This window comes from Emydura macquarii, unplaced genomic scaffold (assembly GCF_026122565.2).
Source record: "Emydura macquarii macquarii isolate MOO-44397 ecotype Brisbane River unplaced genomic scaffold, CSIRO-AGI_Emac_v2 contig_1644, whole genome shotgun sequence".
Classification (NCBI taxonomy): domain Eukaryota; kingdom Metazoa; phylum Chordata; order Testudines; family Chelidae; genus Emydura; species Emydura macquarii.
The window spans coordinates 27389203-27407600 of record NW_027131781.1 but is presented as its reverse complement, the minus strand read 5'-3'; the positions used below and the strand labels follow the sequence as shown (position 1 = coordinate 27407600).

General features: G+C 51.4%; 1 protein-coding gene across 2 annotated transcripts in view; it reads right to left on the bottom strand.

The window, feature by feature from the left end:
- ZNF609 (zinc finger protein 609) overlaps positions 1-18398 on the bottom strand; it is a 121816-nt gene that overhangs the window by 36414 nt on the left and 67004 nt on the right. Inside the window, exon 1 of one of the 2 annotated variants that reach the window (XM_067556029.1) lies at positions 1669-1710. The exons of the other annotated variant lie outside the window; for it this stretch is intronic. The gene's annotated coding sequence lies outside the window, so the exon portion shown is untranslated. Of the gene's footprint in view, positions 1-1668; positions 1711-18398 lie in introns of those variants that run through there. 2 annotated transcript variants of the gene reach the window in all.

The window sequence follows — 18398 nt, the reverse complement described above, 5'->3', positions numbered from 1 at the left end:
CTCCAGAAGCACACTCCAGCAGGCACCCCTGCGTCAGACCGCAGTGACGACAACGGACACATGGGAGGCCCACAACAAACCATTCAAAGCAGGATTTGAGACTCCAGGAGAAGAACCTCACCGGAGCTAAACGGGAGTTCCATAAATCCTCATTAGTGTTTTCTGGCTACATCTTTTCTGCAGCTGGCATAGCACCAGATCCAAACAAGGGAGCAGCCAACCAAAGCTTGTCAGCACCACAGACTGCCTGGGAAGCAGAGTGCCATGCACACTTCATTCCCGACTACACAGCAGTGGCTCCATCATTGCATGGAATGCCAGGCATGCAGAGACCCTTAAAGCTCGCTGACTGAGTGACAAGTGTAATGTCCTATTTTGACCCAGCCACAAAGACTAACGTTACTGCTGATGCCAACCCTGTTGGGGGCACCAGGGCACAGAAGGGTGCAATGATTTGTCCCACCTGCATAGTTGCTTAGTGCCAGCACAGCTCTGACATCCACAGTAGGAGGATATTCGGAGAGAAAAGAGCTCTCATTATTACCCAGAACTGTGAACACTTTCACAAATGCCTACATGGAGCCCTATGCACCACGATCACAGATCACAAGCCTCTTGAACACACATTTTACAGCCCCAAATCTATGCCATCTGCACATGCCGAATGCTGGGACTTCAGCCATACAAGTTCCATGTGATCCACAAGGACAGGAAAGCCTGCTGGCTACATGATGGTGTAGGAGATAATTGGAAAGCCCCCTCCTCTTGGCATTTCATACACTGATCCTGATGGTCTCCCATCCTCCATGGGGGCAGGTGGAGAGATTCACTAGTGAAAAGCAACAGATTTGTCAGCCTGGTGTAACTATGGTTTTAGAACGACAGTTTCACCTCACTCTTCTCAGTAAATACCAGTTTAGGTATCAAACCAGAAACCTTGAATATAAATTATCATGACCCAAAGAGTTTATCATTTACTTGCTATAAGAATGGAGAAGCTGCCGTTTCTGTGAATTTTGTAAATCATTGTCATCATTTTCGGAACAGCAGAGGCCTAGAGAGATTGGCCTTCGAGGAGAGACCCAACAGAGGAGAGATCTGCTTAGTTCAGGGAGATGACTAAGAGGAAACATAGAAGCTACAAGATAAGGAGTGGCACAGAAAAGGTAGATCATGTGTTTTTGTTTACGCTCTCTTAATACACAAGCAATGGAGCATTCAATGAAAAGGAAAGGAAGTGTTTAAAAAAAATTCCTCCTCTTTTCAACACACACAAAACACATCATTAAACTATGTAATTCACTGCCACAAAACAACCCTGAATCTAGAACTTAGCAAGATTCAAAAAAGGATCAGGCATTCCTACAGACCCTGACAGCATGCACAGTCAGGACATTAGGCAAAAGTTTTTAAATATTCTGAGGATGCAAGGCAAATCCTTACTGTGCTACATCTGTAATGAGCAACGCAGGAGATCCAATGCAGGTTTTAAAAATTGGACTGAACTGCAATAAAGCCCGTTAACAGAGAGTCTGTAATGGCTGCAGATTTCACTGTGGCTGCTCGGAAAGAGAATCAGAGTTTCCAAGACCACCCCCTAGTAAGAAGCCATAAACACCATAGCAAGGAAGAGTCAGATGAAAAGCGCAGCTTTTATGCCAGCCATACCTCCACAAGTGGAGCAAAGTTCAGTACTGCTCTCCAAATTAATTCCATAGCCGTCAGAACACGTCTGACCCAAGACACTCAGTGCATGCCAGCAGCGAGTGCTAACACTGCAAGGACAGCGTCCCCCACTACGGAAAGCAAGGCACTTGTTCCAGCTCCTGCCGTGTTCTGCTCCCAGGGCTCTGTGGCAGGGATGAGATTGTCTCACAGGAAGGAGATCAGTCAGGATTTCTTTGCTAGGCCGATGCCGTTTGCCCTTTGGAGCTGGCAGGTAGAATGCACGCGGGGTTTGTGCCAGCTCTAAATTCCTCAGCGTGTTGTAATGGAGAATCTAAGCTCACAAATGCAGATGGTCGGGACTTGCGCTGCCACCTGGGCACCTGACTGGTTCCCACACAAACAGAGGGAGGGAGGAAGAAAAGCCTTCTCACAGAGCCTGGGCTCAGCCTCCCGGCTCCTGTCTGTTCTTGTGGCACGGCTTTGCTGGATGAAGCATACCCCCTGTGCTTGTCAGTGCCTGCTCTCACCCCACAATCCCTCCGACTGCTCCAGCTTCACAGCATCTCCCATCAGCAAGGCCATTAACTCTGCCGCTGATGAGCAAGGACAGGGCCCTGCCTGCAAGAGGCTGCTTGTATTTCCCTTCCCCCTTCCTCCCCCAGGGCTGACAACTGCTTACACACTCTGCCTTGGGAAGCACCAGAATTAGCTCACCAGCTTTTGAAGGGTTTGGGAAAGATCTTCCCTCTGTCGCATCCGAGCTCTCCCTACCCTCCGTCCCTGCCTGTGTGGGGGTCTTTCGGGGCAGTTACCTTCTGTCTACAACACCCCTTCCTTGTTTATCCAGCAAAAGGGAGCCATCCTCTGCCCCTTCACCCAGCTGGTGCCCGTGTGAGAGCTGCAACCACCAGCCCTGGAGACTGAAGAGCTCCACAACTACTGCGCAGACGACAGCACTGCTGGCTCTACACACACTCCTGCTCCATCCCAGACAGGCCACCTGTAGAGGAAGGGTCCGTCTCCAAGAAGTCCTACAGAGACAGCCCACAAGACAGGCCATTAGTGTCCATGGTCGTGGTGAGTTTGGTGACTTGCGCATCTGCTCGCTAGCAGCTCACCTAAGAGCCCCGGCTCACCTCCAGAGACAAGACCCTTAACGGATCAGCCACAATGGATAGTTACCCCCACACCTGGCGCCCTGCTCTGCCATCATACAACCCGTGCAGAGCAGCCCCTTCAGAGCATGTCAGGAGTAGAGGAGATCCTAGGGCAGACTTAGCTTTTCACATTAACAACCTTAGTCACAAAAAGAAACATGTAGCATTCTTGTCCTAGGATCTCAAAGCACTTTAGAAGAGAGGGGTGGGATTATCCCCATTATACAGGAGGGAGAACTGAGGCAAAGAGGGAGTTGCCGCAGGTCACACAACAGTCAGGAAGAGAACACAGGACTCTCTACTCCCAGGCCTCTATTATAACCATTACAAGCCCATCTTACAGGCTCCACAGCTCTCACACATGGGCAGCGCAACACAAGACTGGGGGAAACTGACTCCCCCGAAACTAGTGTTCTTGCCCCTCCTCAGGAGCAAGACATTTCAGGAGAAGACTGATCAGCAACAGCAGGAGAGGAGGAAAGCACAGAAGCCAAAGCCTTTCCTAGCAATCCCACACGAGGCCATCTCATGCTGTCCTTTGCCGGGGATCACTCAGTAGGACTGCTGTTCTGGCTGGTCACACTGGGGGACACGTCTGTGAACTACTACCCACCCAGTGCTCCCCTGGCGGGGGCAGGCTTATGGCCTCCCTGTGGACAGCAGCAGTGCTGAACAGCTGGAGCCAAGAGTCCAATCCACCATCCACCGGAGTCGGTGGAAAGACTCTGACTTTAATGGCATTGGATCAGGCATCACATGCTTGCAAATCGGCTGATCCCTTGCTGCCCAGCGGGGAAGCTCTCAACACACGCTTCCAAAGCAGCACAGCCTTTCTCCATCTTGCCAGCCAAGTCTCACAGGAGCCCTCGCCGCAGTTGAGAGGGGAACAGCCATGGCGATGACTATATGGACTTGGAAGTTCTTCCCCCGTGCATGTGCCGGGTTGGAGTGTCACTGGAGCTCTCCCTGGAGGGTGTGGCACAGATATGAACGGAGGATGGGATGCCACTAAATCTGGGATCTAGTAACAGTCCTCAACTCTAGGAACTGAAGACAGGGAAGAGCTACTCAATCAACTGGCCAGCAGCCCCCAGCCAGTGCTGGATGGCGCCTACAGCCTTACGTTCCCTGTCCCTCTAGTTCTGTTTCAGGTGTCCCAGGGGAGACTATCCCAGGCTCCAGCTTCTTCCCTGGGGAGACTATCCCCCCTAGAAGGAAGATTTGCCTGCTAGAGTCTGTGTTTCTCCATTTTATCCTGTTACGCCTCGTTACCGCCCCTTTGTACCACCCAGCGATTTCTCTTGCCCCTAGCTGAAGTGCACCTAAGCCCGTCAAACCTGCAAGAAGGGCAGAAGGAAGGAGCAGCCACAGGAAATAGCCTGGCAAAGGCAGCAGGACCCTCTGAGCAGCTCGGTATTTAACACAGACACAGCAACTCCTCGTGGATTCTATTCTAGCCACTGTCAGTGGGGTGGTAATGTGACAGATCCCCCTCCCCAGGCAGCACAATACCTTCCCTTGGACACAGCATCTAGGACACACCACTGTGGAGGCGTCCATCTCCTGGGGTGCTTCCCAGCAAGCAGACACCTCTTCTAACAGACTGGGGGATGCACCAAGAGGTTTAGAGACCTGCTGGGAGTCACCGATTCCATTAGAGGGGCAGGCTAGGTTTAGAGCATAGAGCTGGGGCTCCGGCGATCTGGGATCTGTCCCTGCCTCTGGCACTGACTCACTGGCCCAGTCTAGACCAGGAAGTTGACAAAAGTGTTTAAACATAACCTAATACCTTGTGTAGACAGGGTTTAATATGCCACAAAAGGCTAGCTGGTCATGGTTGACTATGCTCCCCCTAGAATCTCAGGATCCCCTCGGCACTGGACGGACAAGCTGCATTTCACAGAACGCAGCATCTCCTTTAGGCAGATCAACTGGTCAGCAAGTGAAGAAAGGCTGGTAATCCTGTAACTCCCAGGTGGCTAGAAGGAAAGCAGTTCACCCCGGTTTTGAGGAGGAGGCTAACATGCTTGAATAGAAAGTTAAAGCCCGATCTCCTTACACTCTAAGAGCTCCCACGACGACCCCAGTTAAAGAGCTAACAGGCAAACACACAGAGCTGGGCTTCCCCAGCAGCAGGCTTCCTGCCAGGATTAAAGAACCCTGCACAAATCGCCTCCGAAGCCCCCTCAGGAAGCACAGCCCCTCTTGCAGACACTGGGCTCGGCTCACCTCCAAGCCATCAGCGAGAGCACAGTATACGCAGGGTTATAAAAGGCCGCAGGCTGGTTCTTTGGAGAGGAAGAGTCCAAAACTGAACAGCAAATCTCCATCGGGATGAATAGGCTACAAAGGTTATCCAAGCAAACCCAGGCAATTCCCAGAGCAGTGCAGGGGTCACGGGAAGTTCTGTGCTCACAGCCGGCTCTGGGTCCCTTTCCGTTACACAGCACACAGCACAGCCCCCTCCCAGCCCAGTAAGCCCGGCCCTGTGCCCCAACACACAGGCTGCTCAGGCTGCTTTGCCTAGTATCCCCTGCAGGGTGGGTGGAGGGGCACTAACGGGGGCTTTACGAGTTTTGAGCATTTACAGCTACAAGGCACCAAAGGAAGGAGGGTCCCTTCAGTTGCCGGACACACCACTCCCTAACGTCAGAGTCCGAGCCAGAACTGCCAAGCGCTGTCTAGACAGCACTTCTTAGAGCACTGGCATGCCCTGCTAGCACGAGTCTGTCGCCCCAGTCTGGGAGACTCACTCCAAAATGGTGTGTAGACAAACCTCAACCATCAGCAGAGCTCCTGCCTTCCTACCAAGCCAAGAGGCAACTGTGTATCCAGCCTCCTTTCAGAGGAGCAAATAGGGCTTTTAAAACACCAGGACACAGGACATCAGGAGTGCACCGCGCAACTGACTAATGGCTACCACATGCTGAGTGGGACCACACAAATGCCCGTCGCGCAGCCCAGCAAGGAGCAGCACCATCTGCCCCGGGCACCCCTCACCCCGGTATCCAGGCACCAGTGATTTGAGACTCAGGGCTCTCCAAGCCAAGCCAAAGGCCTGCCTAAATGTCTCTTGCCCAAGTTTCTCTTATGGAAGGGAGACAGGTGTGCAAAGGGAGCGTCAGGAGAAAGAACAGTTACTGACGTTTCGTAACCGTTGTTCTTCAAGAGTTGGTGCTCACGTCCATCCATGTAGGGGAGTGTGCGCCACATGCACCGGTGCTGGAGATTTTTCCCTCAGAGGTATCCGTAGGGCTGGCTCTAGAGCCTTCTGCAGTGGCAGGCGTATGCACTGGTAAGGGGCACAGCCGGCCCCCCTGGATCAGTTCCTTCTTGCCGGAATGCCAACAGACGGAAGTAGGGTGGGTCGTGGAATGGACACGAGCAACACAGCTCGAAGAACAGCAGTTACGGAAGGTCAGTAGCCGTTCTTTCTTCTTTGAGCACTTGCTCACGTCCATGCCATGCCAGGTGACTCACAAGCAGTGCCTCTGGAGGTGGGCCAGGAGTTCACGGATGTGCCAATCATAATACCGCTCCAAAGCCCGCATCGTCCTGGGCCTGTTGAGTACTGGTGTAGTGGGATGCAAAGGTATGGACAGACGACCATGTTGCGGTTCTGTAGATGTCCTGTATTGGGAGCTGAGCTAGGAAAGCAGCCGTCAACACTTGAGGATGAATCCGAGGAGTCCCCTCTTGCTGACCACAACGGTGCCGATGTCGCCTCCACTTCCCTACTGTACCGGGAGGAGCGGTGTCTCAGTACCGGGGACGGTACCGGGGACCCATGGGGCAGTGCCACGTGTCCGGAGACCGGCGGCTGTATTACGGCAACCGATATTGGCATGTCGGGAACTGGTGCCACAACTCCAAGGACTGGTATCATGGGTCCAGAGACCAGTGCCATGAGTCCGACTGTCGGCAATGTGGCTCCAGTGACCGCTGGCAAGGCATCGGCGACCTGCGCGGGGCCGGGGAGCGATGTCTCTGTGTTGGAGATCACTGCGGAGGCTTGCCTCTAGGTGGCCCCACAGTTGATGGTACCAGCAATGGGTCCCGGTGTGGGGGGTCTCCCTTCTCGACATGGGAAATGACAGGAGGTCCTTGGCCACTTGGAACGTCTCAGGTGTGGACGGTACCGAAGGGCTGGGAATTCCAAAGGGTGAGGCTGCTGCCAACACGAGTCTCGGCAAAGACGAGCAGCCCAGCATGGGTCTTGCTTTGTCTCCAGTGCCACTTTTGTCCCTCCTGCGGCCGGTGAGTGCCCTCTTCTAGTATGTGTTTTCCTGTGCTGCTTCTTTGGCACTGGGGATGGCAATTGGTGCCAGAGGGTCACGCCACACCGATGCTGACGTATTCACACACAAGGCAGCCAAGGGACACACACCACAGGGCACTAGCCCATGAACTCAGTACATCACTGGAGTCTTGAGAAGTGACAGACAACAGCCGAGCGCAGAGGATGGGAGAGGAGCAAGTGGATACTGGTCTTCAGACAAGGAGGAAAAGAGAAGAGAAGCAGGGAGCTCCTCCCGTATGAGTGGAGCTAAGCCTGCGTCCGCTGTGCCTTGACTGTCCGGCCTCGTCCTGTGGGAGTCAAAGGAAAGCCTGACGTGGGAATGGCAAAACTAGCTATGGAGGCACACGAAGCGTGGTCCTGGCAATCTCACTCCTACCTCCAGTAAAATAACTGCAGCTACTCAGATTTAGCGCCTCAGTTTCCAGAGAGTAAAAGACCATGAGGCAGGTAGGACTGGGGTTATAAAGAGTCAGTCTGCCAGACACTCTGCGTTGCTTTTATTGATAGAGCTATAAAAGCGGTGTCTGGAGGGAATGCAGGGGACTGTCTGGAGTTCAAGATGCTTTTGATACTGAATGTCCTGAAATATTACACTGAGGGGATCTCTGCACCGTCTCTTAGACAGGAGATGGGATTAAGGCCTTTGCTGAATGTGGAGCTGGCTCGCATGGGGAGAGGCATCACATGGGGTGCCTTATGGGATGGAGCTAGGGACAATCTAACAATGTTTGGATTCGTGATGGGAAAGCGGGAATAAAACGCACCTCAATGAGCTCTGCAGGTGAGGCTACGCCCCAGTCCTGGGCTGCACACCAACTACTTCTGCAGCACCATGAGTGCAAAGCAGCCTTCATGAATCTCCCTTGCAAAGGGGGATCCTCAGCTGGCATAGAGCTGCTGGCACTGGCTCCAATGCCAAGGAAAAGGCCATGCCTAGCGCTTCCCCGTGCCTTAACCCTCCTGTCTGCCAGCTCACAGCAAACCACTGAGGCTGCTGGCAGCTGGCACAGGTTAGAGCAGTCTGCACCACAGAACTGGACCAGTGCAGAGAGGGCCCCAGGATAGGGGACGGCAAAAAGGACCTTTGTATGCTTCACCCAGGCTCAGCCAAGCTAAGCACACCTCGACCGCAGCCAGCCCTGAACTAAGAGGACTTGCCTATCGAGACCTACAGCCATCAGGATCAAGGGCTGGAAGTAACAGGATGTTCCATTGAAAACGCAAACTAACACGGGGAGAGGAGGGGAGAATAATCAAACAGACAGAAGTGGGAGTAACTTAGACAGTACTACTGCCAGAACAGACGGGGAGACGTGAGATGGCAGGGCCAGGCCGATGCAATCAGAGCGTCACAGCACAGCACAAGTCAGTTGGTAACCTTGCTCTCAGGAGATCACACTTACATTCAGTTCTGGACCCCTTGTTACTCCAAAATATTGACCAATTAGATCAGAGGGAGTTCAGAGAAGAGGAACAAAAATAATTAGGATGCTGAAGAGATTGACTTTGAAGAGGAGATTAAAGGAACTACATACGGATAACTTGGTTAAGCAACAGCTAAGTAAGGATGTGATCATAATCTATAACACAGGAAGGATGTCAAACAGCAGAGGAGAGAGGTAATTATTCAGGATGATACAAGAGGTGGGTGGTAACTAAGAGAAATGGGGTGGAATTAAGAAAGAGAGCATTTTAAGAAGGAAAATAGGCAAAACTTCATGACCGTGCAGTCTGCTGGGCGGAGAAATAGCCCCCGGTCACCTGACCATCGATTGAGTACAATGGAGAATGGTCTTACTTGTATCTTGGGACTTCTCTGCCCCCCAATCCCTATCACAGCACCTGAGCATCTCACAAGCACTAATGAATTTATCCTCAATACCCCAGTGAAACAGGGAAGGATTATTCCTGCAGTGTTACAGAGGGGGAACTGAGTGATCATGTGATTTACACAAACTCTTGCACAGAATTGATGGCCAGGCTCAGAACTGATCCTGGAATCCCATGCGTCTGTCCAGCAGCTTTGCTACAAGACCACTGGAGAGTTTCCACGTCATATTAGAACCATGATGCAGAGCCACAGTGAAATTGCTTTGTGGTGTCACAGTAAAGCGACATACCTTTGTGGTTGGATCAGCTAAAAGAAAATCCCCCATCTGACATATTATTTTACTTTACAAAGGGGGGCTAGCTAGCTGGAGTGTTTGAAATATGGCTTCCCTGCTGAAGAAATCAAATAGCCCTTGGCTAAAGCAACATGCTGTATTTACGGGCTTGTAGGCTGGCGGCTCTATACATCAGGTACCAAGTCGTGTTCTCAGCATCGATACCTCTTGGAATGGCTAGGAAAACATTCATAAAAAGACATTTAAAAGAAATCCTTGTGAACAAAGATGCGTCTCTTGAGTCACCTGGCAGAGGTCCTATGACATGACAACCACTCGGGGGAACTTGGCTTTATTGGGTAATAGGAGATCACCTGAAATGCCTCTGATATCCTTATTCAGCCTGACAGCTTAGACAGTGAGGTAATCCTCCCCTTACAGACACTGTGTGTGACCTCCCCCCCCCCCCCCGCGCGCGCGCACGCACGCACACACGCACACACACACCCCCACTACAGATCTAGAAGCAAATTAGAGAGATTTCCTCTGGGTCCTGTGTTCAAAGAATTCTTAGGACACGGTGCAGGTGCCACATGAACATACTGAAAGGTATTTTACACACATGCCATATACATGTACTGCTAGGTACTAGGAGAGGCATAATTTCTGAGCTACAGGGAAACGGGTGTATTTCAGATGTGATAGGCAGTGAAGTCTAGAAGGCGTTTCAGATCTATTTATCCCTCAGATGAGAGAAGACATCTTCTTTCCATCTATTAAATATTCAAGACCCAAGTTTGGTATGATTTGCACGTTCCAGTCCTTGCAGGCTGCGTGTTTAGGAGGCTGCCCGCTTGCTCTTATCTCTTCCTCTCTGTAGATTCTGCTCAAGTTGCCGAGAGAGATTCTATTGGTTTCCAGTCACAAAGCCAGCTCTGTCTGATTGACTGATCAGGAGATTATGGAAGAGGGCGAGCAAGAAATAAAGCGAATCAAATGCTGTACTGGGGAGTCCTGTGCATATGCCACACACACGTGTGGTTTACAGATACAGCACGCACACAATTAAGGGGCAGTATGGTCTAAGAGCAAGCAGAGGGCTGGGATTCGAGTTAGCTGTATTCTTTCCCAACTGACTCAGGCAAGTCATGTCTGTGCCTCAGTTTCCCCATCAGTTAAATGAAAATCATGCCCTTTACAAAGGTGAGTAAGCACTGAGAGCTACAGCCTTCTCTCATGCAATGTCCTATGCCTGGAATAGTCTCCCAGACACGTTGCACATTACACCTCTCTCTCATATCGCTCGGGACATGCCTTCCAGCCAGCACGCCAACAACCCCATCCCTCCTCCAGCCGCTGCTCAAGAATGCATGTTTTTTAAAAAGGAACATGATTTTTACATATCAATTAGCACATCTTGTGATCACACTGCTGTCCCCTTCATCCACCCACACTCCCCCGTGGTTGAGCTAGTGCACTAAGCTCCTCAGGCAGGGCCGTGCCCACAACAGTCAGGTGGAGGGTGCAAGGTGCCTGCATTTGCAAATAAAATACCCAGAGACAAAGGGGGAAGGGAGCTATGCACAGCAGCATTCAGATAGGAAGCCGGCTAGCTGGGCATTTTGCTTTGGCTGCTGTCTGCTGAAGGTGCCAGGTATGGGGTGCTGCGGGATGTTGCGATTTGGGTGGGAAGTACTCTTCAGGGTGGTGTTTGTATGGTTTTGTTTACTTGAATCAAATCACTGCGTCTCTAGCCCCCAAGCTCCCCAGACAGCACCTCCTGCCTCCTGTTACAAGACATGTGCTCACATGCTGCACATGCTCCCTGCTTACAAACTGCAGCTGGCTGCTGCCTGCCACTTCAGCATTTTAATTATTTTGTGTACATGAACGAGGAGGTTCTTTCCCCACAGGAACGGTTACAAAATATCATCTCGGGGAAGCCAGTGTCCTCTTTGCCCTTAACCCCAGACCGGTTGCTCATAGCTGGCAGAGTATCAATGACTGCATCCCGCACACACGGCCTTACCTCCGGTCCCAGAGCCCTAGACTACTTTAACTCAGCAGACAGGAGTCACAAGAGGCTTGACCACCAGAGCCTAAGCTGAGACCAGCAAACTCATATCATGTAACATCAGTTTAGTTTTAAATCCCCTAGCCTCAGGAGGTGAAAACCAAGTGTCTGGCCCAGGCTCCCCATTTTCCCTTTCAAATCAAATCCCTCTTGGTGCCTCCAGCCTAATCAAGAGTAATTGGCAGGCAAGGAACTTAGCTGGCCCGGCTGGAGAGCTCTGTGCAGGCAGACTGTTACAAACAGGAATGCAGGCTGTGCCAGACTCCAGCGCTAGGGAAAACGTTCCAGCCCCAAGCTGGGTTTGATACGCTGCTTTGCAATGAACACTGCCACAGTACTAGACTATTTAGCAAACACCAGATCGATAATTATGGCTTGGCCTGGAGCTGTGCTATTAAACACCGCCAATCTGTAATACACAGAACACAAATTATAATGCAGGGCAAGACACCATCCCTCACACTTGGACTTCTGCACATACAAGAGTCAGGCCCTAAGTGTTACTCCAGGCAAGGGTTCTCCTTTATCTGCCCTGCCAGAAACGCTCTTAACACTGGGCACATCATTGCTTTAAAAATAAACGGATCACCAAGCACTGAGCTTTGTGCCTCAGACACCGCACGTAGGTCCCAATGGCAGGAAACTAAACACTGCTGAGTGCTCGAGGGGGTCTCACTGGCCCAGCCAACTCAGTGGGTTATTGCTAACAACCGACTGCCACCAATGGTCAAACTAGCCCGACTGTGCAGAATCGATTGCTAATCAGGAAGCTGAGTGTCAGTGGAGAAATAAATTAGCTAGAGCAAAGGCAGGCTATAGCTCATTCTATCAAGGGCCTATTATCTGCAGACTGCCTACTTAGGCAGACTGCAGGAAAGAGCAGAGATCAGGGGGTTGCATTTCTAGTGGGTCTAAGGGGAGATACAGACTTGAGATTAAAAACACAAGCCTGTTAAACTGGCACAGTGTCTTGCTGTCTGACTGTCTGAGCACCGTGTGACAATGGACTAAATCTGAGAGTGGAGGCTTTGCAAAATTCTCTGGTCTGCTCCTTTCAAGATTAAGTCGCTTGTTTAAACCGACTAGCCACAAGCAAAGGTGGGCAATTAAACAGCTTCCATTAATACCAACAAAACTACGAGTTTGAGTTTTGTTCCAGCCAAATCAAAGTTTCCCAATTTTAACGAGATAGGAAGTAGTTACCATCAAAGAATCAGTATTTAAGAGTCTCTACACTACTTCCTTGTGCTCTGAGCAGGAAATACCATACAGCAGTGCCCAGGATAGCACAGCTATTTCCTATTTTAACTATAGGGAAACAGCGTGCCAGATAACACCCAACGAGAATGGCTGGGAAAAGCTGCTCTTAATAGCAGTCACTGTATCTTGGAAGACAAGCACACCAGCTGTACATATGCATTCAGACAGCAGGAGCTGTATTGTGGGTATGGAAGAAGGAGCAGCACCAGTCATGCTGCTGACAGTCAAACCAAGAAGGGAACATGGCTGTGTTCGAATGAACTTTGGCAAGTGAGTTTCTAACCATCACCCCTAAAACAAGACAAGGATTCAGCTATGTTCCTAACCAATAAGGCTGACACTTCCCCCAGCATCACACTGAGCTGGTTTTCAATGCTAATTTTTCAGCTGAAACCTGAATTTTCGGTTCACGTGTAGCAAGGCGCATTTACCCTGATAATGCCATCTCTGTTCTGACAGAGAAGGAAGCAGTAGTCTGATTGTTGTATGAGATGGCCAGACCACGATACCGAAATAGCCATTTGAGGGCAAGTGGACAGACCGCTGCTGGATGAGCCTCCCCTCAAGTGCAATAGGTTTCATCGGCTGAGCTGATTTTAATTAAGGTGGCCCAGAGTTTTGAAATTCATCATTATAAATAAATACAACTTCTCATAAGGGGGAGGAGGGGCCATGACTATTGACAGTCATGGGGTCCTGAGAGGAATATGTATGTGACCACTGCACTAAAAAACATTGATCTGCATGTAAAATCAGCTGCAATTCATCTGTCCCTGGCCAGTTATAACGCAGCTCAGAGCTTTCTAATGGAAGCTGACAAGCCCTCCTACTACTAGTACAAAATACGTTTCATGCTGCACACACTGATCTTCCAAGTGCTGTTCTCCTTACCAGGGACCTACTGCATTCAGCTCACACTGCTTAATTCAGATTAAGCCCAACTGCATAAGCAGATGCCAGAAGGCTGCACCAAGGAGTACATCCACACAGCACGTCTGTGAGCGACCAGCCCTGAAGCTGGGTACATCTGCTCTTGGAGCACTCTGCTCCAACTACATGTGGCAAACAAAGAGAGCCAACAAGGGAGTACCAGGATGCTGCATTGCAATTACTCCACGCAGGCCAGCACCACCACCTCCAAAACAGCTCCAGTGCCAAAAGGGGGGGACAGCACCTTGCTGGATTGCAGAAACACCTTACTGCAAACAGAAGCAGCCCCCTGCAGAGACTGCCAGCTCTGCTTTTCAGAGAAAGTCAGCAAGGAGTAAACGCTTGGTTTAATTACCTGCTGGCTGAGTGTCGTCTCCTGCAGCTTCCCTCCTGCCACATGCGCACTCCAGATACCTGCGCTCAGTTCAGTTTGCCGTTCCTCCCTTAACGAGAGGTCTGGAGGGAAGGGTCGGGGAGAAAGTACTGGGTCCCCAGGGCTTTCCAAGCTAATTGTCCCTGAACAGAACATCAAATCAGCAGACTCACCCTGAGACACTGACGGCTCAGAGCTAGCAACAGAGCGAGGAAACCAGTCCTGCCTGAATGATGGAGTAGCGCTTTCAATCCAGGCCAAGCCCAATTCCCCCACACCTGGGGAGTGGGCACCAGGGCTATGTTTAATGCACATGCTCTGACCTGAGGTGAGCTGCCAAGTTCACTGCTAGATTCTTCTCTTCCTTTGCCAGGGTTTCCTTGCTGGGGTTTAGAGCCAGCCTTCCTTGGAGGTGGGAAAGGCTTAATGCCCCTGACAGGGACCCCCTATTTCCTCACTCACTCAATACCCCTTGCACTCAAGACCCTGGCCCCATGACGGCCCCCGGCAGACAAAGCAGCATATTGAAACCTTCCAGCACAGAGCGTCTTCATCCATCCCCCTCTCCCGGATTCAAATCTGCAGCCCACTTTAAAACACACCTAAGCAGCACTGCAAAGTTCTGGGCCCTTCTCACAAGCGGCTCTGCCGTGCTCTCCAGTAACCACCCCAGGCCTCACGCCAGTGCTCTGAACCACCATGCTGGCCTGCCTGTTAAGCAACGGGCTCCAGCCTGGGTAGGTAGTTTGTAAGCTTTCCTATGGCACTTGAGACCTCAGTACCAGAGCACGTGGAGGATGCCTATAAAGAGGTTTGGCTGGAGATTTCCTGTTGTTGCTCAGTAGCATAATCCCCCCATCCCACGTCCCTTCTATAAGCGCCTGGTGTAACAGTATGGGACACCCTAGCCATAGATAGCCCTAAAGCTGAACGAGCAGTCAGATTACCTTGTTTCCTGGGCCATACGGAGTCCCACGTACATGTTTATTGTCCTTTGATACCTACGGAGGGCCTGGCTTGGTCCATTTCGGTTTGTGTGACTGATCTTCTTTGGACTCCAGTCCTTGTACTTTCGACCTGCTCTGGGATAATTCCATCATTTCATACTTGCCTCTGTTAGCTTCCTCCAAAAGATGTCACTTACAAAAACTTTCCAGCTGCCAGAGATCTCAGAGCAGCCCCGACACCTGGGTCAGAGCAGTGGTACCAGAATCCTACCAGCAATTCCAGCGCTTAGTCATAGCTGGGCTCTTCCATGCGGAGCACAGACCAGCATCACACCCGGCCATCCTGTTGGCGAGGGGTCAGTGTTCCTTCCCAGTCAGAACCAAGCAATGCTGATCCTAAGAAGAATGAGGGGGGATTTGATAGCAGCCTTTACTATCTGAAAGGGGGTTCCAGGGAAGATGGAGCTAGGCTGTTCTCAATGGTAGTAGATGACAGAACATGGATCAATGGTCTCAAGTTGCAGTGGGGGAGGTCTAGGTTGGATATTAGAAGTTTTTCACTCGGAGGGTGGTGAAGCACTGGAATGGGTTACCTAGGGAGGTGGTGAAATCTCCATCTTTAGAGGTTTTTAAGATGGGGCTTGACAAAGCCCTGGCTGGGATGATTTAGCGGAGGTTAGTCCTGCAGGGGGTTGGATTAGATACCTCCTGAGGTCCCTTCCAACTCTAATCTTCTATGATCCCCTTACACCCATGGCAGAGTGCCCTGACGGAGCACACCGGCCCCCAGGCATAGGCACCAAGGATCAAATCCAGCTCTGCTGTTTGGCAGTGCAGATCACTGAGCACAGAGCCAGACAGCAAGCTTATTCTTTGAACTGGGTTGCTCTCGCAGGCACACGTGTAAGATTGTGCAGCACCCTGGTGTAGAAAGCCCACCAGCTAACACTCCTGGAAGCAGCTGGCACTGTAGAACAGAGGTCCCCAAATGTGGAGGAACATTCAGAGGTACCAGGGGGCCCAGGCTCAGCCCCCAGCCCGGCCTTGGCCCCTGGTCGCAGTCTTGGCACCCAGCACACACCTTGTCTCAGAGCCCCATTCCCAGCCCCAGCGGGGGGAGGGGTGTAAAAAGTTTGGGGCCCACTGCTGTAGAAGGCGTAACAACAGGCGGAGGAGGAGTGAAACAGTTCACCACTCTGTGGTGCACTGGAACGAAGCTACAGAAGCCAACGCCATCACCATAGCTGCCTCTCCCTCAGGCTGTGCAAGGCACCAGGAGGGACTCCACCAAACAACTGTCGGGGACAGGGCACTTTACACCTATCTGAAAAAGCAAGAGACATTTCTGCCTCTTAGCCCTGGTGCAGACATACTGCCCCTCCATGCCCAGCCCCACACAGTTATCCTAATGAGAGCTTTCATTTCTCTAGCCGCTCTCAGAGGATCTCCTAGTGCTTGCGGCACACTAATGAAGTCATCTCTAAGCAGAGGATAGCAGCCAGCACACATCATAGCAGGGGGAGGAAGGACATTGTGACAAGGAAACCCTCCCCGAGAAGTGCTCTGGGATCTATCACACCCCTAACAGGACCTTTATTTTCAAGGTCTCCTCTGCAAGATGTACACCGTAAGCTGCATGTTTCTCTATCCAGATGGGCCAAGGGCAAGGATCATGCCAGGAGCTGAAGCTGTGGTTCCAGGGACTCGAAGAATTTTCAACGTCTCTCTTGGACCACAAAGCATTCATCTTTGGCTAAACATCGCCAGGGCGCCAGCAGCATTACTGGCTCTCCAGGACACAGAGGACGGCCCGAGCCCTGCCCAAGGGGTTTAGAATCTGAAAGGCACTGTGATCACGAGGGAGTCAGTGCCGGGGGATGAGCAAACAGAGACGAGCTACTGCTCCAGTGGATTCTCACTGCATGTGGAGACGGGGTGGAGATGGTCTGCTCTAAGCTCAAACCCTGCTCTCCTCTGGCTTCCCTCGCTTCACAAGGAAAGAAACCAGAGCCCAGGGGAGGGAGCTCACTAGCCAAACCTTGCGGTGGAAGAGGCGCAGACTTTGTTTAACTGAAAATCCAGACGGCACATTCTCCCTTAATCCAGGGCAAGGCACAAAGACTGCCAAGGGAGCTTGCTGGGATGCGAGCCAGTTGCCCCAGGCGGTCTTGTCTACTCAAGGGACTTGAGCCCATGCTGAGAATGGCTGCCACAAAGAAAAGCCTCGCCCCCAGCCCACGTGGAGTTGAAGGCCTTTTCGAGTGGGGTTTTCAAAAGCGCTCAGCAGCACCAGTCTAACTCTGCTCCCCGGGAAGTCAATGGGAGCTTTGAAAAACCCACTCCCAGCTGCTAGTGGAAACGAGACAAACCCATTCTCGGCATTGGCACAAAAGAGCACAGCCAAGCGTCCCAGGGCTTCAGTCAGGCTGAAAATGCTTTCAACTGCAAGATGATTTGCAGCACCTCTGCAGGTGGGGGCTGATGGTGGTTGCCAGTGAGTGGCCATTGCCCTGCTGAAAACATGGTCTAAGGGCTGGTCTACACTAGAAAATAGGTCAGTTTAACTCAGTTATGGGTGTGAAAAATCCACACACCCAAGCAACGTAGTGAAGCCGACCAAAGTCCCCAGGCAGACAGAGCTAGGTTGACGGAAGAATTCTTCCAACAGCCTAGGCACTGCCTCTCCGAGGAGATTGATTACTTATGCTGATGGGAGAGCCCCTCCTGTCAGAGTAGGTAGCATCTACACTGAAATGCTGCAGTGTTTTAAGCGTAGACACACCCTAAGACAGTGTTTCTCAACCTGTTAAGTAGCAAGTACCCCTAACTTCTGAAAATGTTAATGAGTACCCCAACACTCCATGTTCCACTCTGAGAAATACAATCCTTTTCCCCTTTACCGCTGGACAGCTGTATTTCTCATAAAGCAGGAGAGTTCTGAGTTGTGCAGTGCTGTGTGGCTGTGGCAGATCACACAACCCCCTGCTTTTTCTCCCCTCCTTCCTCCATATAGAAGGCCAGCCAGTCACTATGACCTGATGGTGGGGTCAGGTGGGGTTCTCCTCACACAACTGGGAACTTGTGAGGTATGAGCAGGCACAAGCGGCCCACCAGTGTGGACAGCAGTGCTCCCCATGGCCATCCCTAGGGGGGTGTGGGCCTGGGGCAAATCACACTGTGTGGGCCACCTGCCTCCCAGCTGGGAGCCGGGTCCAGGCGGGAAGCAAGCGACTGCCACCTGGCTTCCCCAGAAGTCGGCGACTGCCGCTCACCTCCCTTCACTGGGTTTTTCGTCGCGTACCCCCTTGCCTGTGTCTCATGTACCCCCAGAGGTATGCATACCACAGGTTGAGAAACTATGCCCTAAGAGAATGCAGCTCTATCCAGCCCACAAGGGGAAGAATATTCATTCACTCTGTGGTGAAGTATTCCTGCCCCACATCCATCATGGCTTCAAAGACAGGCTTAGTGGCTCAAAGTACAGTTCCGCTGATTAAAAAGGAGCTAGGAATAGGTCTAGACATCGACAGCAGATAGTAACAAATGCATGTATAGATTTACTAATGGGCTGCTTTGTCTCTATT